Source organism: Gracilinanus agilis, chromosome 1, assembly GCF_016433145.1.
Source record: "Gracilinanus agilis isolate LMUSP501 chromosome 1, AgileGrace, whole genome shotgun sequence".
NCBI lineage: Eukaryota > Metazoa > Chordata > Mammalia > Didelphimorphia > Didelphidae > Gracilinanus > Gracilinanus agilis.
In genome coordinates, this window is record NC_058130.1 from 598,590,563 (window position 1) to 598,607,009 (window position 16,447).

The following is a 16,447-nucleotide window of genomic DNA, read 5'->3' on the forward strand; positions in this document are numbered from 1 at the left end:
ATTATGCTAGTAAGCAATACTCATGTAGCTTGTTTCGTCCAAGGTATTAGCTTTTCTTTCCTTCTTTTATTTCACTTCTTTTGAATCCTAGACACCATGGAGTTAGCTTGAGCTCAGGAGACAGAAATGGAGTGTGGCTACAGGAACGGTGAGTTCTATGTCTGGCATAGACCAACTGACAGAACTCTGGCTGGGATCTTTTCAAGGGTTTTTAGTGAAAGCTATTTGATAGAATTTTGTTTTTCCCACCTGCATTTCTCAGTCTTCCTCTGTTTCCTCTCACACCACTCCTTTCAGATTTCTGCCTTCCTCTTTTGTTTATTTCTAACTTGGATATGTCTAAGCATATAAAAGAAGTCTTCAGTTGCTTAAGAAATTTCGCTAATGAACAAATAAATAGTCCCATTTTCATACAAATGAACTCTGATGTGAAACTGGTCAGTTTTTCTTTACTTTAGCTGATAAATTGTGATAAAATGTCTTCACAAAGTTTTAAGGAACTACATTATTTTGTTTTAATACAAGAGCTCAATATGTTTAAAAGGCTCTGTGTAAAAAGTGAATAACTTTGCTATGAGAAAAAATCATTTTGATTTTCAGGATATTTTGATGTCTGAGGAAGCATTATTGTAAAGGACTTCTATCTTTTTATTAAAGATAGGTTTAATGATTGAGAATAAGGCTACAGTTGGAGTTCATCTATAATGATACTATACTCTTTTGGAATGTTTCCCTTGTCATCATTATTGCCTATCTTCAAGGTCTTATCCTATAAGTCATTATTAAGTATGATGGAATAAAGACATTCTACATGGCCCTTGGCAAGGATGAAGCCAAAATGTGTCAATGGCTCTGGCTACTGCTATTTAGATGAAAGGTAATAAGCAGGTACACCTTCTAGGAATGCTCAGGAGCTACTGTGATGATTTACTGAAGAGCAGGGCCTATAAATGGCCTTGGAGAAGAGGTTGTTCCTAGTTTAAAGAACTGTGTCTTTTAGTTATAACTTTGGTTTAAATTAAGATTGAGAGAAGCTATTTATTACTTTAAGTTGTTGTGAGATTAGTCTTTTATTTGTTATTTTTTTAAAATGATCCTGCCTCATCAAGGTGTTTGAACTTATTCTGGGAGGTTATATATGTATGTGGGCATTTAGGGGGTATAGTGGATAGAATGTGGGCTCTAAAGGTAGGAAGATATCTTCCTGAGTTCAAATCTGACCTCAGGTACCTAAGATCCTGGGCAAGGCACTTAACCCTATTTACCTCAGTTCCTCATCTGTAAAATGAGCTGTCGAAGGAAATGGCAAACCACTCCACTACCTTTGTCAAGAAAACCCCAAATGGGGTCACAGAGAATCAGACACAACTGAAATGACTGAACAACAACAACATATAAGCATATGATAGTGTCCTTTAGCAGTTTTTACCATTGTAGGTGATTTTTCTGGTCAATGTTTGGGTTTACAGTTAATTCATTTGAATCTTACGCATACATTTTTGTTTGCTGATGTTTTAATGTTGTATTTGTTACTACATGTTGTAATCCACTCATAATTGAGCTGTAGACAGCATTTCTAGAGACAAAGAGAACAATTTCTTTCTACCACATTTCTGATCTCTGATAGACATTTCTTTTGATGAAAGCAAAAAATTAAAAACAAAAAAACAAAATAAGGCTCAAAACTAGAAGACTGCATTAAGGTCTAAGACTTTGGGCTTAAAATAGTAGATGTTAACAATAATATTATAATGCTAAGTTTTGTTCAGTCAATTTAAAATAGATGAACTACATCTAATGTCTCTTTCCAAACAACATATTCAAACTCTTTCCTATCAAATCTTTAAATAGAACTGCCAATGAAAGAAAACATAATCTGTTTCATCTCCTTTCCAATGTTCACTTTCTGAGATTAAAATTGCCCCTATCAAGAAGAAGGCAAGTTAGGATCCTTAATTTTCTACTCAGTCCTTATTAAGGCAACTGACTGGTGCCCATAGAATGATATCTAGTAAAGATCTCAAGCTTGTCTCTTGCCTAGAATTTGCTGCCTCATCTTGACACTAGCATTTACATGAGTAAACATGATTGTTTGGCTTAGGGGAAGAGACACGTATGTAGGTCTTTTTTAATGGAGAGCTGGGTAATTATGACTCAACTTTCCAGCATCCCAGCTACAAAGTTCAATAAAGAGCTTTAGCTCTTCTGAAAATAGTACTTTTGGTAAGTACCTTAAATTTCAAAGTTATTGCATTAAATGCATTCCATTCAAAGTACTTTTCAGAGAAAATGTCATATGCCACAACCCTGTCTCAAAGCTTTGGTTGTTTCATATTATTAATTTAATTCTTGTTCTACTTTAAAAAATTAGGAAATGCTACTATACTCATTTTATAGATGAGGAAAGGAGAAATCCCAAATCTCTTGACAACTAAAAGATGGCATATTATGAAATATTTACAAAAAACAGATACTTCTATTAAAGAGATTATTCTTAACTATTTAGTTGTGTTTTTAAAAACATTTCTGGCCCCATGCATGATTTGTAAAAAGATATTTATAAAAGTAAAGATTGATTTCCTAATGTTTTAAGGGCATGAGATATGCTCTTAGCTCAATTCATTAGTAAAATTACAATAATGCCTAATTTTTATAAGAAGATGCTTGGTTATTATAAGCATAAATATATTCTAACGATGCAAACAGCTCCCTCTAATATTTAGTCAATTTTGCAAGCATTATTAAGACTAAGTCTTTTGTGTATTTAAAGTGAATCTAGTCTTCTAATGTGATTAGGATCCAGAAGAATCAATGAAACAATAAATTACAGAAGTGAGAAATCCAAATCTAGAAGGAGAGGGAAGGATTACAATAGGGGAGAGAAATTTTAGTGTCTGAATATTAAGTGCTCAGAATATATTTTTATAGCAACTTGTCAATTAGAAGTCAACTAGGATAGCAAATGTAAAGCTAGCAGGAATTAAGAAGGAAAGCAAATAGTAATGCATACCATCTTCCATTTGATGATATGTCAAGCATTTGAATGGAGGGTAAATTTCTTATGTAGGCAAATTAGGCATCTGCAAACACTGTAGGTTATTTGACGACTGTTTTGAAAACTCCAACTCAAAACACTACCCCAAAGACACTAAAAATTCTTTTTGTTATATTTCAGAATTTTCATGTATTCATATTTCTTTTTAAAAAGTGTTATTATCTTGGGTTTTTTCTTCACCTTCATTTATAATTCACTCCTCTGTTCCTTAGCAAGTCATCCTTTATAATAAAGAATTTTTTGAAAATTAAGTATTTATTATGTTCACTAGTGGTACTATGTCAGGCAATGTGCTAGGTGATGGGAAAAAATAAAGGTAAAAATTATCCTTATCTTACAGAAGCTAATAGTCTAATGGAGAATTCTTACATGCAAATAAGTAGTATGAAAAATAAATACAGAGTCAGTGGTTCCCAAACTTTTTTGGCCTACCGCTCCCTTTCCAGAAAAAATATTACTTAGCCCCCTGGAAATTAATTTTTTTTTATTTTAAACCCTTTAACTTCTGTGTATTGACTTATAGGTGGAAGATTGGTAAGGGTGGGCAATGGGGGTCAAGTGCCTTGCCCAGGGTCACACAGCTGGGAAGTGTCTGAGGCCAGATTTGAACCTAGGACCTCCCGTCTCCAGGCCTGGCTCTCAATCCAATGAGCTACCCAGCTGCCCCCTGGAAATTAATTTTTAAAAAATTTTAATAGCAATTAATAGGAAAGATAAATGCACCTGTGGCCATCACCGCCTCCCTGGATGGCTGCAGCACCCACCAGGATGGGTAGCACCCACTTTGGGAATCACTGGAGTAGATGAAGGATACCCTTAGAGGGCAAGGTTCTGGGGCCTAGAGTCACGCAGGAAGTAAAATGAGGATGGCTCTGGTTTCCTAAGGTACTCTAGATGAGGGATTCTCCAATCAAGAGAGCAAGACCTTAGGGTAGAGGTTTCTCCTGAGTGGGAAGGTGACTAATAAATGAAGAAGTCTGCAGAATGAGTCAAACTTGGAGTATAAAAACTTAATGTTAAAAGATACACCCTTAGAGATAATGTCTACTCAGAAAAGTAGGGCTTTCCAGGGTAATAAAAGGCATCTACAAGGATAAAGCTTCATATTCAAAGGAGTACTTCCTTTGGTTAACAAATTGACATTTTTTCTTTACCATCTCTCCACTAAGAGTTCTTTTTCATTTACAATAAAAATCAAACAAGGTGAGTTTGAATGGAACCAACAAAGGGCATCTGGTTACTACTGCAATCACTTGAGTAGAGTCAGAATTCCTATATCAGCAAAGAATTTTAAAATATTGCCTCAAGTGGCTTTTTCTCCTTACTTCAACTTTGTCCCTCCAGAAACAAATATGATAATGAAACAGTAATGGCTTGCAAAACACTATCCTAGGATCTAAATTACTGGAGAAACATTAATTGTTCATGGGTAAGACGAGCTAATATAATAAAAATGACAATCCTACCATTTATTCAGTACCATACCTATCAAACTACCAAAAAAATTTTTATAGAATTATAAAAAAATTATAACAAAGTTCATCTGGAAGAACGAAAGATCAAGAACATCAAGTGAAGGATGGGGGGCCTAACAGTACCAGATCTTAAACTGTATTATAAAGCAGCGGTCATCAAAACGGTATGGTACTGGCTAAGAGACAGAAGGGAGGATAGTGGAATAGACTAGGGGTAAATGACCTCAGCAAGGTAATGTTCAATAAACCCAAAGATCCTAGCTTTTGGGATAAGAACTCACTATTTGACAAAAACTACTGGGGAAATTGGAAAATAGTATGGGAAAAATCAGTTTTAGATCAACATCTCACATCTTATATACCAAGATAAATTCAAAATGGGTAAATGACTTAAATATGACTTAAAAAAGTGACATCATAAATAAATTAGGTGAACATGGAATAGTATACCTGTAAGATATATGCAAAAAGAAGGAATTTAAGACCAAGTGAGAGATAGAGAATATTGCAAAATGTAAGATGAATGACTGACTATATCAAATTAAAAAGTCTTTGTACAAACAAAACGCTATTGTAAAGTCTTTATGAAGAAGAAATGCAAATTTATTCCCTCCCTCAAAAAAACAAAAACAAAACATAACCACTGGGAATGAACCTGAGCCACCTCCAGAATGTTCATTTCCTTCCTCTAATTATGAGAATGCTGGTATACTAGGAGGATATCAAGGAAGAAACTGTACAACGAAGATTTATTTTGTTTTGTTTAGAATCAGCAAACATTTATTTTTTATTTAAAGCTCATTCATTTATTTATTTAATTTGGAATATTTTTCTCATGGTTACATGATTCATGTTCTTTCCCTCCTCTCTTCCCACTCCCCTCCTGTAGCCAATGAGCAATTCCTCTGGGTTTTACAGGTGTCATACAATGAAGATTTGTAATGAGAGTCTATCACTTTTTATAGTAGCAAAGAACTAGAAATCAAGTTAATGTCCAACAACCGAAGAATTGCTAAAAAGAAATTATAGTACACGAATAAAATGGAATATTTTACTAAACCATAAGAAACAATGAATATGAAGAAATCAGAGAAGCATGGGAAGATTTATCCAAACTGATATACAGGAAAGAAAGCAGAGCCAAGAAGATAAGATTCACAATGACTACAACAGTTTAAATAAAATGAAAACTCAAAACCAAACCTTGCACTTCTAATCATAATCTTGAAGCCAGAGAAGAACTGAGAAAATGCATCCCTCCTTTTTTCTTTGCAGAGGTGAGGGACTGGAAATGTGGAGCACTGTATATATTCTCACCCTAAATTGATGTGTTGATTAGCTTTGTTGAATTGTTTCTTTTTATTCTTTCTTTTAAACATTCTTTTATAAAAAATGGCATTTTAGATAAAATATGGACAAATATCTGCAAATGAGGGAAACGTGAAACCAAAAGACATCAATAAGTACTTTTTAAAATCATGTTTTACTAACACAATAATAGCAGCTGACATTTCTATAGTACAGTGAGATTTTAAAATCTTACTTCCACATTCACAGTGGCAGATTGGGTCCCTAGAAGGTGACTAGCTGCTTTTCCTTTCAGGGTTCTAGGGATAACTGAGGAATTTGAGATGGTTTCTCTAATTCTGCTGCTTATAAGTCAACCAGTATGCCTTACATCACTAAAGGGGACTGGAGTATCCCTTAGTGGATTACAACATCCACATACTTCAGTATACCCCCAATATTTCACTCATTAATAATTGATATCAATTGGCTAGTCATATTTTCTTTAGCTTTTATGAACAGGTATTTACTAAAGTAGCTTGGTTGGGAATAATTTGTATAAAAACTCCCTCCAAACCAGGATTACCACAAGTATATAGGTTCCAGGTAAAAGTGGATTCAAGATTAGAAAGCATATGTAGCAAAAGAATGATACATCTCCTATTGTTCATTCAGTCAACAAATATTGATTAAGTTCTCAGATGTCTATGCTATGCATTGGGAATGCAAAAGTAGAAACAATCCATGTCTTTGACTTTACATTCTAATGGGGGAAGACAACACATAAAGAAAACTAAAAGTGGGGAGGATGAGAAAAGTATCAGGGTCTAGGGCAGTGATGGTGAACCTTTTAGAGATGAAGTACCAGGCCCTGCTCCCATCACACACCCCCAGACCGAGTGCCATGCCAGTTCCCCACCCCCCCGAAATGGCATGCTGTGCCTCTCTCCTTCCCATCAAGTGTTGGGTGTGCCCTGCCCCAACCCTTACCCCCATACAGGGAAGGGAGGTAGCACTCCATTAGGGCTGTTGGGTGAAGGCGTGGGTAAAGTGAGGAATGCCATCTTTGGCACCTGTGCTACAGGTTTGCCATCACTGGGCTAGGGAATAGTAGAATTCAAAAGGGTAGCCTAGAAAGGAATGGGCCAACCTGGTGCCCTCTAAGATTCTGGGAATAGCCATCCAATCAAAGGGAGAGGCTATAGGGGCAAAGAATACTTCCAATGTGTCAATTCTGGAGAGGCAGGGAGGCTTTAAGATGAGGACCTGTGGCATTGTGGGGCAGCTTTTAGTTGTTGGAGGTCCATTTCTTCCTTTGTGGGATCATTGTGAAATTCCCTTTAGGTATGGTACAGTTATCTGCTGGGCTCCTTGTAGAGTAGTAAAGCTGCATTTCCTCAGGTTTTCTAGTTTGTCCTTGACTCCCAACATAGATAAACTTGGAGACATTGCTAGGACATCCATTCAAAATCTTCTCACTTTTCAAAATTCATTAGGTCATCCTTTGGCCAACTGTGGGTGGTGGGGTGGAAGAGAAGACAAGGACTTTCTCCATATCCTGCTCCCCCCTTGCTCCAAAAGATTCTTCTTAGGGGCTTTGGCTAAAATAACTTCTTCCAGGGGACTGACCTGTCATTAGAAGTCTAGGTTCTAACCTGCTTACTATTTTATCTAAGGCCTGAAGAGTATGACAGTCTCTTCGACTAATTCCAACACATTCCTTGTGTAGTATCATTTTATTTAAACCAATGGTTTTCACTCCTTCTAAATTTGTTTATTTGTTTGTTTTTGTTTTCCAGATTACAGGTTGGTACAATTTTCAACAATCACTTTTTCCACATTTTTTGATCTATGCTCTTTCCTTCCTTTCCAACCTTATCACTTCCCAAAGATGGCAGGTAATATGATATGGGTTATACATGTGCTAGTATATAATACATTTCCATGTTCATCATGTTGTGAAATGACACATGACTCTTACACTAGAGAAAAATTCATGGAGGCAAATAAAGTGAAGAATGGCATGCTTTAATCTGATTCAGACATTATCATGTCCTTCTATAACAGTGGATAGCCTTTTTCATCATGAGTCCCTTGGAATTGTCCTGGATCCTTGCCTTGCTGATAATAGTTGTCATTCACAGTTGATCATCATACATTATTACTGTTATTGTGTATAATGTTCTACTGATTCTGTTCATTTCACCTTGCATCACTTCATATAAGTCTTTCCAGGGTTTTGTGTGGTCATCTTGTTGACCATTTCTTATGGCACAATAGTATTCTATTACAATCAGTCTGATATCATAATGGCTACCCCTGCTTTTTTAACTTTGGTTGAAGCACAGTAGATTTTGTTACAACCCTTTACTCTGTGTCGCTATGTTTTAAATATATTTTTTGTAGACAGCATATTGGGGGATTCAGGCTTTTAATTCACTCTGCTATCCTCTTTCACTTTATGGGTGAGTTCATCTCATTCACATTCACTTATTACTGTGTATTTACCTCCATCTTATTTTCCCTGTTTATATTTATTCTTCTCTTCTTCTTTCAGTCTTTCCCTGTTCACAAAACATTTTTGTCTTTAATGCCTCCCCAAGTTCACCTTCCCTTTTGTCTCTTCCTCCCCCTTTTTTTCATTCCCACTCCCTTTCTGACTTCCCTATAGAATAAGATGGGATTTTATAGCTAATTGTGTGTGTGAGAATGTTATTCTCATTTTATGCCAATTCTGAAAAGAGTAAGGTTCAAGCATTGCCCATCATCCTCCCATCTTCCCCTCCATTGTGTTGATTCTTGCCTGCCTCCTCATATGAGAGAATTTACCCCTAATTTTCTCTCCTTTTATATATCTTTTCCCAGTGTATTAATCTTTCTTATCCCTTAATTTTTGTTTTGCTTCTTTAAAAATATCCAATTATATTCAACTTATTCCCTGCCCTCTATTTTGCTCCTATTCACTGCCCTAATAATTGATGAAATTCCCAAGTATTTTTCATACTTTAAGTAATCCTAAATAATTTAGCTACACCAGCAAATATAACAGAATTCTTTAAGCATATTAGATATCACCTTATATAATAATTTAATCAATTTAATCCATTCTTTCTCTTGATTACCTTAAGTATCTCTTAGATATCTTAAGTTTCCTAGTTTACACTTTCCTATTTAGGAATGTGATCAGTTTAAATCCCATTGAGTTTCTTGATTTTTTTTCTTTTCTTTTTACCTTTTTATGCTTTCCTTGATTGTCAAATTTGGTTTCAGCTCTGGCTGTTTCATCAAGAATGCCTGGAAGTAATTTATTTAATTAAATTTGAATTTCTTCTCCTGGAGTACTATGCTGAGTTTTGCTGGGTAGTTGATTTTGGTTGTAGTTCTAGATCTTTTGCCTTGTAGAATATCACATTCCACACCTTTCATCATTTAATATAGAAACTGCTAGGACCCATATAATCCTGAGTGTGGCTTCAGGATATTTGAATTACTTCCCCCTCTCCCCCACCCCATAAGCTTCTTGCAGTATTTTCTCCTTGGTCTGGGAGCTCTGGAATTTGGCTATAATAATCCTGGGATTATTAAATTTGGGATCTTTTTCAGGTGGTGATCAATGAATTCTTTCAATTTCTATTTCCCCTCCTTCTTTGAGAACAGCAGGGCAGTTCTCCCTGATAATTTCTTGCCATGTGGTATCCAGGATTTGTTTTTATCTTGGTTTTCAGGTAGTTAAATAATTCCAGTATCTATTTTCCAGGCCAGTTGTTTTTCCAGTGAGACATTTGATTTTTTTTTCCTATTTTGTTCATTCTTTTAAATTTGTTTTACTGTTTCCTGTTGTCTTATGGAGTCATTTGCTTCCATTAGTCCAATCCTAATTTTAAGGAAGCCATTTTCTTCTTTGAGGCTTTACATTTGCTTTTATTTTGGGGGAGGTGTTATTTTATTGTTTAAGGTTTTGTATTTCCTTTTTTAGAAATTTTTTTTCAGTGAGTTTTTGCTCTAAGTTGTTGACTTTTTCTGTTTTCCCCCTAATTTTTCTTTGTAGACTCTTATTATTTTTTTGATTCTATTTTAGAACTCTACCAGTTCATTTTGGGCCAGTCTTCCATTCTTATTTGCCTTTGAGGGTTCACACATTTCCATTTTGACTTTGTCTTCTTCTGAGATTGCATTTTAGTCTTCCCTTTTACTGAAATAGCTTTCCAGGGTCAGGCTTTTTCTTTTACTCACTTTGGGGGGGCTTTTTTTCAGGATTTTGCCTACATCATGAATCAGCTCCACTTCCAGTTTGGAGAAAGTACTGTCCCTGGGTTCCCCCAGGTGCCACTTCCTTACAGATTAACTAAATAAATTTTCAGATCTAGTTTATGAGTTTGATTGAGAAGTATTTTTAATAAAGGTATCAAGGCATCATGTTAGTTACCTCCCTCCATTGGGTGGGAGGTAACTGATTTATTGATTTGATCAACTCCTACTCTAAAATATATATTAGCTTATTTTAGTTTTACAACAAACTATGCTGAGTAAGTATTATCTACATTTTATGAGATACGAAGTGGTAATGTAGATTAAATGATTTACCTATGTTCATACAACTAGTATCAGAGGTAGGCTATGAACACTATTCTTGATTCTATCTCATTATGCTTACCTTTCTTTCCTTACTTATGATACATTTTTCATTTGTGCTGTATTCCATTTCTTTTTTAAAATAACTTTTTGTTCATGTGCTGTTTTAATGTCACCATAATTTCCTCCAGTCTCTTCCCCATCTCCTCCTGAGTCATCCCATATAACAATATTTTAAAAGCCAAAATATTTTTATTTTTAAATTTTTATTGATTTTTCTTATTTTAATTAATATTTTTAAAGACAAAAAGAAAAATAGTTCACACAATTGAACAATATATCAAAAAAAGACTGAAAATATGTGTGGTGTACACCACTTATGAATCTCCCACTTTTGTAAAGGGTAGAGTATAACTCTCTTTTCATATCTCTTCTTTTGAGCCATATTTATTCTTATAACTTTGCAACATTCACTTTTGATTTTACAAATTTATCATCATTATGTATATTGTTTTCTTCTGCTTTCTTCACCCATCATCAGTTCATGTAAATCTTTCCATGTGCCTTTGTATTTATCACGGTCATCATTTCTTAAAGTATTGTGATATTCCATTACATTCAGGTACCACCATTCATATAACTACTCCTCAATCAATGTGCATCTAATTTATTTCTGATTCTCTTCTATCATAAAAATGCTACCAAAAATATTTTTGTCAGCTAGATAGGAACTTTCTTTTTATCAGTGGCTGTCTTGGGGAATTAGCCTAGTAAGAGAATCTCTGGTTCAAAAGGTATGGCCATTTTAGGCACTTGATTTACACAATTCCAAACTGCCTTCCAAAATGGCTGTATCAATTCATAATATACCACCAAAAATATACTATTGTACCTATCTTTCCATAAGCCTTCTTATATTGACTATTATATTTGCTGGTGTGAGGTTGAAACAACCTAAGGGTTGTTTCACTTATCAGTGATTCACAGTATTCTCTCGTATAACTTGCAATTCTTTTCTGTATTTCATTTCTATTGGTTATATTATAGGTGAGGAGTCAGTAAACTATAATCCACAAGCCAAAACCAGCACCTCTTTTTAAACAGCTTGTGAGTTAAGAATAGCTTTTACATTTTAAAATAAAGCTGTAACAGAATATAGCCATGCTTATTTGTTGACATACTATCTGTGAATGCTTCTGTGCTACAACTGCAGATCTGAATAGTTACAAAAGAGATTGGTGCTCTCATTGCTTTGTACTTTTCAGCATACTACTAATTGCTGTGGTAGTTACTACTCAACAGTGTTTCCATAACAACATTAAAAAAAATACCAGTGCATACACATCAAAACATGAGATGAAGTGGGGAAGAAAAAATATTTTATTACAATTTTTTGAACCAAGGACTGAAACTGAAATATTTCTGAATGAGAACTGCTTTCAATCACTACCATAGAACACTGAATAGCTTTGGAAATTAGCTTTTGCTATAGACTTTATAAAGTTTGTTAATGAATTCAAACTAAAATTACAAGGCAAAAACAGGTGAAACACATTGTTTTAAAGTCAATTTAATGACAATTGATATTTTTTGAATTACAAGTAATGTCAAGCTCATTTATACATTTCCTGTAGTGTCAAAAGTTAAGACAAAAAGAGAGATCTCTATTTCCACACAAATATGCAGCAGTTATATTTTCCCTACTTAAAACTACAGTTCTAGCATGTTTTTCAGACCTCAATAAAATTACAAAAGAAATTTCCACACTTTAAAATCCATTTCACTGAGCAATTGGGGAGCTTCCACTTAACCTTCAAATAGAAGTGATTATTTTGCAATTCTCTAAATGTCTTCCAAGTGATGAATATGCTTAATCAAAATCATATGCCTGTGGATTAATGTCACTCTTTTGTACCTATCTGGTAGTACCTATCTGTGTGAAAGACATTTTCAAAGATGAAATAAATAAAACCTCATTATAGAGCAGTATTAACAGATGAATATTTGTAATTAATTTTGATAATAGGGAACACTACAAACTCCAAATTAAAATAAATGTTATCCCTCCAAAATAGAATTCCATTCTTCTCATTAGTAGATCTTTATTTCAAAAAAATTTTAAATGATCATACATATCCAAAATTGAACTCATCTTTCTTCCTAAACCCTCCCTACGCCTAACCTTCTCTTCAGAAGGCAATATTATCCTCTCAGTCCTTCAAACTTGCAACTTAGATGTCCTCCTCTACTCCTTATCTCTCCACTCCTATATCAAATCTGTTGCCTAGGCCTGTCAATTTCACCTTTGTAACATCTCTCCAATATGTTCCCTCCTTCTCTCCTCTGTCACTGCCACCACTCTACAACAGGCCCTCATCACATCATGCCTGGACTACTGCAATTGCCTGCTTCAAGTCTCTCTACAACAATCCATCCTCCAGCCACCAAAGGGATTTTCCTAAAGCACAGGGTCAACCATATCACTCCCCCCCTCAATAATCTCTAGTAGTTCCCTATAATAGCTTCTGGGACCAAATACAAAATGCTGTATTTGGCATTCAAAGTCTTTCATAAATTAAGTCTCCTACCTTTCCAGTCTTCTTATACATTACTTCCAACATGTACTCTACCATCCAGTGACACTGACCTCCTCACTTACAAAAAAGATATTTTGGGGATCTCTTGGCTCTGGGGATTCTTCCTGTCCCTTATGCCTAGAATGTTCTTCCTTCTCATCTTTATCTCCTGGTTTCACTTCCTTTAATTCCCAGCTAAAACCTGCTCTTCTGCATGAAACTTCTCCTAATGCCTCTTTATTCTATTGGCTTCCCACTATTCTGCATATAGTTTGTATCTGTTGTCTCCCTCATTAAAAGATGAGGTCCTTTTATGGCAGGGACTATCTTTTGTCTCATATACCCAGGGCTTAGCACAGTGCCTGGCACTGAGCAGAAGCTTAATAAATACTTATTGCCTATGATATTTTGAATTTCACAACAAAAAAAAAATCTATGGAATTTTGTCTTCTCTCTTATTAAATAAATACCTAAGTGACATACTCGATTTCACTTGCTGGCCTACAAAGCCCAAAATATTTACTGATTTTAAGTTTGCTTACTCCTATGATAGATTAGAGAAAGTCTCTGACTAAAAAAGAGAGGGGAGAGAGAGGAAGAGAAAGAAAAACATCATATCACATTCCTTAAATATGGTAGTCTCATTGGAGGATACTTTCCTGCTACCAAATGAGTAGTTTATCCCCTATCCTAGCTTGTTCACTACTAAGAGATCCTATGCCAGATATTTGGGGGCTTGATTTTCCCAGTACCTAAATATTTGAATCCTTTCTCAGGGGAGATGGGAATATTTTCCCAAGGCCTGGAGTTCTGAGTTGAAACTCCTAACATTTCCCCTTAGAAACAATGTTACAGACTGTGGTCAGATTCCCAGACCAGTCCACAAAAGACTATTTAGTTGACAGTGTAACTGGATACTATTTCAATAACACACTTACAATTTTATTTCCTTCTACTGTCATGTGATTTTGATATTAAACAGAAAAAGAGTGTATGTCTGAAAATCATTAGATATGCTGCTACCCTTGGTGTTAAATAAATGAATTTCCCTATAGCTATAAACTAAATTAATTTCATCTCCAAAATGAAAATAATCTTAATAGAGAACGATTTGTCCATTGATGACAACTTTTTATAATTAATTCTCACTGTAGGCAGTCTCCAACTTATGGAGTTTGTTCTACAAATTTTTAAATCAATTCTTTGGTGCTAAAAATTCATTTTCCCATTAAAACGACATTGAAAATGACGATTAGATTATCAGATTAGCTCACAAAAACCAATTTGAAAGATGATGTTGCCTATTATTTAATAGAAAATTGTTTTTGAAACAAGAGTTTTCCTCCTCTACCCCACAAAATTTACCTCTATTTGCCTTTGTCTTTACTAATACTGATAAAGAAAAAACCAGGGCCTAAAGATATTACCTCTCTTTACTACTTTTTTTTGCATAACTTCAAGAAATCAATTAATGAAGAAAATTTAGTGATTGAGGAAATAACTTCCTTGAGATTCTCAAATCACAACATTCTTTCCTTCACTTAAAAATTACTGCATTGCTCCACTTAAAAAATCCTTGCAGTGTCAGCTGTTATTTTCCTTTTCTTCCAGAAAATGCTAAAAATTTGCTCCTTTCAAAAATTGTATTTCTCCTCACCTTTCATCAAATAAATCTGAGTTACAGAATTACTTAATACTGTTATCTAACGTGTAAGATGTTTAGAGCAGGAATTTTGTTGTGTGAAAAGAAGAGGAAGAGGTATTTTAGAGGTTTGGGAGACTTTTAGTAATGGGGGTGGGTAGACTAAACCTGGATGAGGATAACAAAAAAAACTTTTAAATTCCTAAGGACACTGGATACATGCACTTCAGAAAGAAGGCAGCAGAGTCCTAGGTCAGCACTAAAGATAAACCATTCACTTTTCAATTTTGTCCAACTTTCCTTTGGTGATTCCACGTGACACTGAAAATTTAGCTTCTTCCCATGGGTATTGATACAGATGCTACTTTGACTTGCCTGGTATTTAGATGAATGTTAAACTGGGAACTCTGTAAATTTATTAGTTGGTTACCTATTGAATCACTTAGAAATGCTTTGGAGACTTAAATTGAACTCCAATAATTAACAGTCTGACTGCTTACCCAAAATGCAAAAAACAAGTTGCCAACTATTAGTAAATATCGAGTAAATTCAAGTGATCTTGATGGAAATTTGCTATCAAGCTGGAAAAGACCATCTAGTCCAATGGTATATTTAACATGAGAGTCCGAAAACTTTAAAAAAAAAATCTTTTTGATACCTATATCAATATAATTAGTGTTCGTTGAAATCCTTTTTGAGTTTAGGAAGATTACCAGAGGAATTCAACCTTCCCCCCCCAAGAAAACAAACAAACTTAAAAAACTACTGGTCTCTCTATCCCTAACATTTTATAAATGAGGCCAAAGAAGAAAGATTTACCGCACTAAAGAGTATCAGGGGCCGGCTTCTAACTGTAAGCTCAGAAGTTGCTTTTTTCTACCGCCCTTCAGCCAAAGGCCCAGAAGTGGGGAGGCCACATGCAGTAACGAGATAGGGAAATACACGTCTTTGTTCCCTAGGGGGCAAAGAGAGTAAAGAGGGAGGGAAGACCCAGCCAGAGCTAAGTTAAAAGCACGTGCGAGTTTCTGCGGAGACCGAGGCACATGGCAAACTCAGGAAGGTGGAGCCTTATTTTATCTCAATAAGCCCAGCCTCCTTCCTTTCCACTTCCCGGCAAGGCGTTCCTACGCCGAACTCTATTTCCCGTCAGTCCTGCGTCCTGCGCGGGCTTGTTCAACCTTCTTTCCCTTCTCCTCACTCACCCCGCCCCTCGGTTTGGGCGCGGATCGATGATGCGCCGAGTTTGGCGCGGGAGAGTGACGCCACCTAGGCTCGCGACGGCGGCGGTCGCTGCTGCAGCAATAGGAGCAAAAGCGGCAGCGGCGGCAGCGACGACGGCGGCTGAGAGGACTAATACGACGAAGGCAGCGGCGGAGACGGCGGAGAGGGCGCCAGGAGTGGGGGGGAGGGGTGGGCGGGTGGCGCAGGCGTCAGCAGCCGGGGCAGCGGGAGCAGCGGAAGGATCATCGCCCGGTGGTCGCGTTAGGCCCTAGCGGCGCCGGGAGCAGCGCGAGACTCGGGTGCCCGCGCGCGCGCCGGCTTCCCCCCCGGAGATCTCCATAGAGACCGTGACACGCACAGAGGCGGGTGCCCGCAGGCGGGCGGGCAGGCAGGCGGGCTGCGGGGCCCGGAGCAGGCGCCGCCGCCCCTTCTCCTCCTCCTCCTCCTCCTCCTTCCCCCCTCCTTCTCCTCCTCTTCCTCCCTCCCCCCTCCCTTCTCTTCCACCTCCCTCCACCTCCTGCGCGCGCCCTCTCTCTCTCGCCCCTCGCCGGCCGGGCCTCGCGCTCCCTCTGGTGCCCGTGCCCCGGCGAGCGAGCCGGACGGGCTCTTGGGCCGGGGC